A 10,122-nucleotide genomic window follows, 5' to 3' on the forward strand; every position below is an offset into this window, starting at 1 on the left:
CAAAATGATGTAGCATGATTTCCCGCACAGTTATCACTACTCCTCTCTTACTAGCACCACCCATTGTTAATTATAAGGTCAACAAAACAAAAATGATGATTTTGTAACTTGTTTTGTAACTATAATGATGACTTTTCACTTTCTTTTAGCTTCTTGGCACTCCAACAGCACCTCTTTTATTGTTATCACATATCACATCGCAATATGCCAACGTTAACGATTCTAGCTTGTGCGAGTTTGTATGTACATTTGAACGAGTTTTTTTTCACTTTTATGCGATTTAGTTTGTACACCAATGCGAGTTAAACTGACATAATTAGAAAAGCACCAAACGAAGTCGTATAATCATCGCAGTACGCAATTATGCGAATTCAATTGACACTTTGCGAGTTCACTCGAACGCTTTTGCGAATAAGCAAAGTTCGTCGCAACAAAACATTGGAATATCGTCTACTACGAGTTAATTTGCACTCTTATATGATTTTACCAAATACATCGCAGTAAGTTCAAAAAATAACATTATATGCGATGAAAATTGTTCCTCAGCCGTACATATATGCGATAGTGACTCAAAATAGTACTTTATACGATGTACAGCGTGCATCCTTATGCGATTCCTGGTTGTCTGGGAAATTTCCGGAAGAATCTTTACAAAAAAAAATCGGAAGGAGATCCCTGATAAAATTCTTGAAAAAAACCTAGGACATATCCTAAAACAATCTTTGGAGGAAACCCTTCTCGGGGGAATTTCTAAAATTATCTGGTAGAATTCCAGTACAAATTGCTGGAGCAGTTTCTCACAATCTTCAGGTAATTCTGGAGAAATTCTTGGATAAATCCCTGGAAAAGAAGATGGAAGCATTTCTGAAATTTCTGAATGAACCACTGAATAATTTTTTAAAGAGATCCCGAGAGGCATTTCTTAAGAAACTGCCAGAGGAATCCCTGGAGCAATCTCTGGAAGAATTCCCTAAGCAATAATTGGGAAATTCTTCGAGAAATCCCAGGAGGAACTCCTGGATGAGTCACTGGAAGAATTCCTGAAGGAATTTCTGGAGAAATTTCTGCAGGAATGCCTGGAGGAAACTCTGGAGAAAAACCTGAAGTAACCCCTGGATGAATTCTTGGAAGAATCCCTGGAGTCATTGCAGAAGACATCTCTTGAGGAATTCCTGGAGGAATCCCTGGAAGAATGCATGAGGGAACTTCTGGACAAATTTCTGGCGGATTCTCTAAAGGAACTTTTGTACAAATCCCTGGCGAATCCTTAGAGGAATTTGAGGAGAAAACCGTGGAGAAATCTTGGAGCAATCTCTAGAAGAATTCTGGGGGAATCCTTAGAGGAATTTATGGAGGAATTGCTGGAAGAATTCCTGGAGTAATTCCTGGAGGAAACTTTGGAGGCATTTCTGGAAGAATTCCTAGAGTAATCATCTGAGGAATCCTTGAGGATATCCCTGGGGGAATTTCTGGAGAAAACCCTTAAGCAATTCTTGTAGGAATTTTTGAAAGACTTCTTGGAGGAATCTCCGATGGAATTCCCGGGGAAATTCCTGGCGGAGTCTTTGAGGAATTCCCAAAAGTATATCTGAAGGAATTCTTGGAAGATCCCTATAGAAATTCCTGGAAGGATTCTTGAAGGAATTCCTAGAGAAATTTCGGGAGGAAGCCTTAGAGAATATTCTGGAGGGATTCCTGGAAGGATTCCTGGATGAATTTTTTTTTCAAATTATATCTGGAGGAAATCCTATTTTAGAGGAATCCAAAGGGAATACTTGAAGGAACTTCTGGAGGAATTTGAAGAGAACACCCTGGATGAATTCCTGGTGAAATCCTAAGAGGAATTCTTGGAGGAATTCATGGAAGAATCTTTGAAGAAATTCCTGGAGGAATCTCAAGAGGAATTCATGAAGGAATTACTGAAGAAATTCTGGGAGGAATTCCTAGAAGAATTTCTGGAAGAATTCCTGGTGGAATCCTCGGAAACGTTCCTGAATAGGGAATACCTGTGGAATTTCGTATAGAAATCTCTGGAGTAACTCCTGGAGGAATTCTTGGAAATATCCCTGAAGCAATTCTTGAAGGAATCTCTGGAAGAATCCTTGGAGGAATCCCTGGATGAATACCTGGATAAATTCCCGGAAGAATTCATAAGGAAATTTCTGATGGAATTCCTGAATAAATCCTGGAAGAATTTCTGAAGAAATTCCCGGAGGTTTCCTGGAGAACCTCTTAAAGGAATTATTGTACGAATTTCTGAAGGAATTTCTGAGCGAATTCATGAAGAAATTTCTTTAAAAAAAGCTGGTGATATTCCTAGTGAAATTCCTGGAGCATTTTCTGGAGTGATTCCTGGAGACATGCCTGTAAGAATTTCTGGAGGAATCTCTTGAGAAATTCTTGGGGTAATCTCTATATAAATTCCTGGAGCAATCCCTGCATACATTCTCTGAGGAATCCTGGGGGTAATTCTTATTCCTGAAGGAATCTCTAGGGAAATGTCTGAAGGAATCAGTGGCGGAATTCCTAGAGGAACTGCTAGAGGAATCCTTGGTTGAATTTTTAGAGCAATCCCTGCAAGAATTCCCAAAGGAATTCCTGGAATAATTCCTGAAGGAATTAATGGAGCAGTTTCTGGAGTAATCCCTGGAGGAATCCCAGAAAAAAACTCTGAAGGAATCTCAGGAGGAATTCCTGAGGGAAACCTAGGAGGGGTTTCTGAAGAATTCCCAGAAAAAGAACTGAAGAAATCACAGAAGGAATTCTTGGAGATATCCTGAAGTTCCTAGAATATTTGAATTAAAAAAAAATAAAATAAAATATCGGAATTTTTAAAATTAGGTAGTTCTTAAAAGAATCACAAAAAGAAATTCTCAAGTGAATCTCTTGAGAAATTCTTGGAGAAATACCTGGAAGAATTCCTAAAGGAACTTCTTGAGGAATTCCGGAAGCAATGCCCTGAGGAATTCCTTAAGAAATCCCACCGGAATGTCCGGTGGAATCCTTAGAGAAACTCTTAAATAAATCTCTGGAGGAGTCCATGATAGAATTACTGAAGGAAGCTATGGGAAAACTCCTAGAGGAATTCCTTAATACATTTTTGCAGAAGGAGCTGTCAAAATTTCTGAAGGGATCGTGGAAGGTATTCCTGAAGCATTTCATCTTCGTGTATGATTTTCCATAGCTCTGCACGATCGATACTGTCATATGCCGCCTTGAAGTCGATAAACAGGTGATGCGATGGAACGTCATATTCACGGCATTACTGGAAGATTTGCTGCGCGGTGAAGATTTGGTCTTATGTCAACCGGTCTTCGATGAAGCCAGCAAGTCAGGTTGATAACTTCCTACGAACTTATTCGTTTAGGTGACAGATGATGGAAAATGACCTGGGATTGTACTTTATGCCATCATACACAATGGTGATCGCTCTGAAGTTCTCACAAATGGTTCTTGTAAATGGGGCTGACTATCCCTTCCTTCCACTCCTCCGGTAGCTGTTGGGTATCCTGGTCTTGGTCTTGGTCAGCAGGTGCAGGCAGGTGGCCAACATTTCAAAGCCCATCTTGAGAGTTTAGCTGTGATACCATCCTTACCAACTGGTGGTTAATGCTGGTGAATGGCATTTTTAACTTCCCTCAGTGTGGGAGTTGGATCAGTACTGTCCGCGACACACCACACAAATCTACTACCTCGAGGAAAACGTGCCACTTGAGCCGACGTTCTGATACCGTCCGCGACTGCATTGACGTAGTCGTTTCCGCCGTTGCCCGCTCGTAGTCTCCTACGTTCTCCTGGCTATTCAGGTGCGTATCAAAGTGCTGATTCCACCTATCAATTACTTCACGTCCGTCCGTAACGAGGCTCTTCATATTACGGCTTGCGGCACGAAGCCATTGCGGGATGCGTTGAGCTTCTGGTAGAACTTCCGTCTTTCATGGGAGCGGCACAGCAATTCCATTTCGTCGCACTTCGCTCTTTCCAGGCGGCATTTTTTTTTCTCTCGCAAAAGGCGGCTGATTCCATTTCTCTTTGTATTACTCCACCACTCTGCCGGGTTCCATGCTGCAGTATTGCCACCTGCACAGCGTTTTTCTACTTCAAAATTTCGCTGCACTCCTTCCCGGACCATTCGTTCCGTCGACTCGTTTCTTCGTACCCGATGATGGTACTGTCGCCTGCGTCGTTGATGGCAGATTTTTCTGTACTCCAGAAGTTGTCTAGAGAGGATGCAGATCGAGCTCGCCCTAGTCTGACAACGCTGCCTCGAGATTTTGTACATATGTGAGGCAACATCCGGTTGATTTAGTACCTTGACGGTCACCGACCGTTGATCTTTGCTGATGTCGGAGAATTTTGTGCGGAGTATGACCATCATCGGGTAGTGATCAGAGTCGATGTTAGCGCCATGGTAGATAATGTTAGAGAAGTGCCGTCCATCGATCAGAATGTAGTCGACTTTGATCTCCAACACAGAAAAAAATAATTAAATTTAAACGAGATGTGAATCATGTAAGCTTTTCGCGTTTCATCTGGTTAGCCTCATTTTATTTTGTATTCCGTCTTCTAAATCGGAATAGGATTAAAGTGGTTAGGGAAATTCTGCCAGTGATGACAGCCCCGATAAGTTCCTGTTCGTGGAGTGCGGTCATCTTCCGGGATTCGTTGGTTGGGTTCGTGTGATGGATGTTATTGAGGTGTCAGATTCTTTCTGGCAAATTGGATCAATGAAGCTGCTTACTTCTTCCTGCGCACTGTTGATTACAGTCGAACTTCCATGAGTCGATGTTCCTTGACTCGATATCGACTCATGGAGGTAAATTTTTCCATACTGAAAAATAATTTCTGGGTTACTGTGATGGTCCCCCTAAATAGCTTCCCAAAGGATTTTTGTCCCACTACATACTCGATATTTCTTTGAGTCGATGGTCCCTTCAATATCGACTCATGGAGGTGTTACTGTATATGGAAGCTGACGTATTCAGTCAGTATCAAGCCGGGCGTAGAACACGTCTAGTTGTTCTCCTAGAAGGTGGCGCATAAACCACTATTGGTTTGAAAGGATAGGGTAGGCCTGAAAAGGTCAGCCCGTCCAGGGTCGAATAGTGTAGAGAACTTTGACCATGTGTAGATCCTTAGCCAGCACAGGTCGGGGCGTATCAGAGGGAGGACGCCTCTTTGACCCTAGTGACAGAAAGAAAGAAAAAGTGGAAGAAGAAGTATGAACAGGAGCGCTAAGTCAAAGAAAGGCAGGAGAACAGGTTCCAAGCCTGAGAAGGGTGAGAAGAGCGAAAGTCTTGAAGGTGATGTGGAGCGATGCCAAGCTCTTGGATCTAGGAGCCAACGTACACAGTATCCAACGTGCTCACACCGGCGAAATGATCATCGAGCACAAGCGAGACAAAACCTGTAAAAGTTGCCACCTACAAGGGGTTAGGACTCTTACCGCAGAAGCGACTCTGAAGGCTAAAAAGCTGGACGAAATCACGGACGCGGAAGAGCTCGTCACGGTACTGCAGCCCAAGGTGTCTAACCTGAAAAACCCTCAGCTGGCAAGTCACAGTGCAGGCAAAGCAGCTAAACCTGAATCATTGAGTCGCAGACCAGCAACTGCCGAATACCTTCCGGTAACGGCAACTGAGTGCGGTTGGTACAAAATGGTGGCGATATGGATAGACCCTACCTGACAGGAGATTGATGTTTACATCTTACGAGGACTTCGTGGTCGCCAAAGTAAACGGCATCTTCTTATGTAATTGCTATGTGCCTCCGCGGCAGTGGTCGATCGAGGAGTTCACGCAAATACTAGACTGTATGACGGCCGTGCTGACAGAGCGAAGGCCGGTGGTGGGCGGCCTTTGACCGTTTGAAGAGCCAGCAATAACGGGATATCATCGGCGTACTGGTAGACTCAATCTATTGCGAACCTGTTGTGTCGCGCCTTCCTAGGGCCTAGGCGACGGATGCAGTGAGCACGTACTTATGAGGATAGAAACTAGCGATGAGTGGCTAAGTCGTGCTCAAGACAGAGGTAAGGCAAATAGAACGGCCTGCTTTGAAGGTCTTCATCAGGCTACCTATACCAACCCATGAAGTAATGTCTACAGAATTGTGATAGCCAAGACAACAGGTGTTCCTAGCGAGCAGTCTCTAGAGATACTGAAGAGGATCATCGAAGGACTCTTTCCACGTCATGATCCGAGATCTGGCCTTAAAAGTAGCTATTGCTCCTGGGATGATTAGATCTACTATGCAGAAATGCCTGGATGAGAGAGTCTTCCTTGAGACCCGTCGGCATATAGACAATATGTTTGTTCGTCATTGCGAAGAAGGTGCTAGAGAAGATCCTCAATAAACTGTTGAGTCATATCGAGGGTAACCAGTTTGGTTTCCGGAGGCGTAGGTCAACCGTAGACAGACGCTATCTTATCAGATACCAAGACCGAAGAGATAGCTCTACAGGGTAAGAGCAGGGTTGGAAATAATTACTTACAAAGAATTATTCTCACTTGTTACTATCTCAGTTCGGAAGCAAGTTATCTAAAACAGTCGTTTACATTGCAGATTTATCTGTAATTTTGTGGAATAAAGTAAGGATCTCACACGCATACCAAACTCGTAAGAGAGCTGCGGTGAAGGCTACTCTCCACGAAGTGAGTATAAATTACACTCATTCATTGATATTAGCACTCGAATATTTAGGTTTGAGACTATATACAAGGTAGTGATCGTAATCAGTATTTGGATTTCTGTCCGACTAGGACCTCACATATTACCTACCTTACCGGTCGGACTAAGGTCTGAGTGTCATCTGCTGTACGTAGGAGTCGCCTTCATTCGACTCGGTACATGGTTGTGCGTCTCCAGTTCTGAACTCTGCGGAGGGTCCGCAGATCGTACTCCTCTTGATCGCCCATGTACCTTGCTGCGCACTACGTCTGTACTGGTTGGATAGCTCTCGAGAACCATTTTTAACGGGCATTCGTCATCCTGATTACGTGACCAGCCCATCGTAGCCTCCCGATTTTTGTGGTGTGGACGGGATCTCTCAGGTACCGTAGATGGTACCCAACAGCTTCTGTTAAAAAAATCCGAGGGCGTGGGACCTCACATCTATAACGTGCGATTTTCGGATTTTTATAGCACCAGAGCCTCGGTTCTCAAGTATGCTATGAGGTGTATTGAAAAGCAGTGTCCTCAGTAAAAGAATTGTGACATTTCTGTCTTGTGTAAGCATGTTTTAAATAATCACAAGATACCCATTATCGTTTCGCATCGCATGAACCTGGCACCACGTCCACCATTACCCGTCCCATCATCATCGTCATCGGGTCGTCGGATAACACTCCCGAGGGGTTGATTCTACACAAAGCATACAAGTTCACTGGAAAGGAAAAATACGCTTGGAAAAGCATCAATGAACGGAAAAGACAGTCGATGAGAACAGGACGCCGCGCGGTGACAACTCCGTCCGACGAAGACGTCGTTCACAACGGCGATGACGGCTAGAAGCGCAATGGAAACTAGCTCTATTCTGCGGACTCTTTATTCATAATTTAAGTTTTCTCCTACCGCTATGCCACGCCACGCATTCCCCCGGCCTGAGCAATCCAACCAAGACGTCGACGACGGCGACCGAACTGCACAATTCGTTAATAATTTCGCTTTGCTTAGCGTTTTATTGGAGGGTTGCGTACCTACCTTCCTCTGTATAGAGGAAGACGTCGTCGGTCGTCGTCATCTAAATTAAAGTGCGGAAATAGGAAATGCCGGAATTTTCGCAAAAGAAAAGGAGAAGGTTAGAGGTTGGTGCAGAAGACGTAAACAATTCTGGCCGTTTTATTGATTGACAGTTTTTTGGTCGTACGGTTTTCTGTTTCAAGTTCATCCTCATTAAGAGGGAATATGCATTGGATGGGGTGGGAGGCACGAATGCACCGGTAGGTGGTGTAGGAGAGGTGGAAAAGTTTTCCTGGAAGAGACAGAGGAGTGTCTTCAATTATTGTGGATAAACGCGATATTGGGGTTATCGGGACAGATTGAGGTTTCCGGTTGGCCCACTCTGCGAAGTTGTTGAAAGCTGTTGAGTAATAATTAATATCGATTATTAAGGCGACATAGTTTGGGATGGTAGATTGTTTTTCTGGTAGACTGGCATATTTCTATGCTTTTGGATATTGGATTTCTTGGTCTGAAATCAATCTAAACGGAAAGTTTTTGATAACCCGACGTGCAAAATATCGTCCAATCCCAAGTACAGCCCAAAAATATTGTAAATACATATGAAGAAATTGTGGGTAACCAAGAATTAGCCGTTTAGTATGACCCCTGACCAAGGACGCCAATATGAAAAACCCAAATTAATCCACCTAGTGGTAATAGTGCCTTTCTCGTCGAATATGTTCACACGATCTTTCCGTCGACGTAAGTCAAAGTGTTCCTGAATCCTGATATTGTTTTGAAGAAAAGTAAGCATTTTATCATAGCCATCATTGAATTGACTAAAAACTTATTGATGACACATAGTCCGACGTTGTGTTCAGCGTATAAGCAGAGCTGAATAATATCAGATTTCTCAGTTGACTGCTTGAGTATCTTCACTAATATTGGGAGCTGATCAATATCAAGACGATACTAACACGCTAAGATGTAACTTTTTACACAATCACAGATCACTTTGCGGTCTTCGATAAAGTTTTTTCTGCACATTTCTGCACCCTACCGGTAGTCTCTAATGTGGTATGAAACTATTTTCTAACTAACCGTTCCTCAGGTTATTAAAAAAGCCGTGATGTGGTGTGTCGCATGGTACATTTGGTTACTTTCTGGAACAGGTTCCGGAGCACCACCGGGTCTCCCAAATATAGTCTGAGGCAATATCATTGCCTCAAAAAACACGATTTGATTTATCTTATGCATGGGTACAGATCACTTTTACATTTGACCACTTCCAGTGGGACACCCAGAACTTGTTTCGGGACACTACCGGTTGTCTAAAATATGGTCTGAGGCTATGTTCTTACGAATCGATCATCGTGTTATCGAAAAAAGGGTCTGCAGTTGGCCTAGTGGTTAAGGCTATGAATAGTCAATCCGGAAACGGCGGGTTTAATTCCTGTTCCGGTCGGGAACATTTTCTCGACTTCCTGGGCATAGTGTACCATTGTACTTGCCTCACAATATACAAATTCATGCAATGGCAGGCAAAGAAAACCCTTCAATTAATAACTGTGAAAGTTCTCTATAGAACACTAAGCAGAAGAGAGGCAAGCCAAGTTCCTATGCGAACGTCGAGCCATAAAGAAAAAGAAGTTATCAAAAAAGCTGCTATTAGATGTCACTCTTTAATACGACACTTTTTAATTTGTACACACCAATTTTTTTGAAATTCTTTCAGCACAAAAAAAAAACAGCAGGATAAATTGCTGAGTTTCAGCAATATTTTTGCTGAATTTCAGCACAACGTTGCTGATCAACTGTCAAAATTGCTGGATGGTTCAGCAAGTTGAAAAAATATTGCTGAAACTCAGTAAACTCGTATTGCTGAACGCAATCAGCACAAAAAAAAAATCAGCAAAGTTTGCTGAATACCAGTAAACAAAATTTGCAGTGTACCCCGCTCATTCGAAATTTGTTGAATTAAAAAATGATCAAATGTCACAGTGTAATACACTGTAAATACGAATGATACGATATTGTGATGTTACTCACACCCGCAGCGGCTCCTCGTGCAGCTGCTACTTCCGAAAGTTCTAATTTGGTGCTTTCCGACACCTGATCCGTTTGGTGATCAACCGCAGTGAACCTCGGAAGCCAACAATCGTAAAATGAACAAGCTTTCAATTCGTACCACCACAATATCGGTAAGATTTGTGTTCAAAAACAAATCATACAATCTAAACAAAACTAAAATAGTGTTAGTTTATCGAATTAAAAGTTTGCCCAGGTAATTTGACAGCAATCATTGTCGAATTAGCGTGGTTTTATGGTATGACACGCATGGGTTTGGTCAAATTTCACTTTATCACTTTCGGTTCACATTTTACCACTTACCGATTATCCCTGATGTGGTCTTAGACTAGTTTCATGCAAATTATTAATCAGTTTTCCTAAAAGTCGCAA

Source organism: Aedes albopictus, chromosome 3 (assembly GCF_035046485.1).
Source record: "Aedes albopictus strain Foshan chromosome 3, AalbF5, whole genome shotgun sequence".
NCBI lineage: Eukaryota > Metazoa > Arthropoda > Insecta > Diptera > Culicidae > Aedes > Aedes albopictus.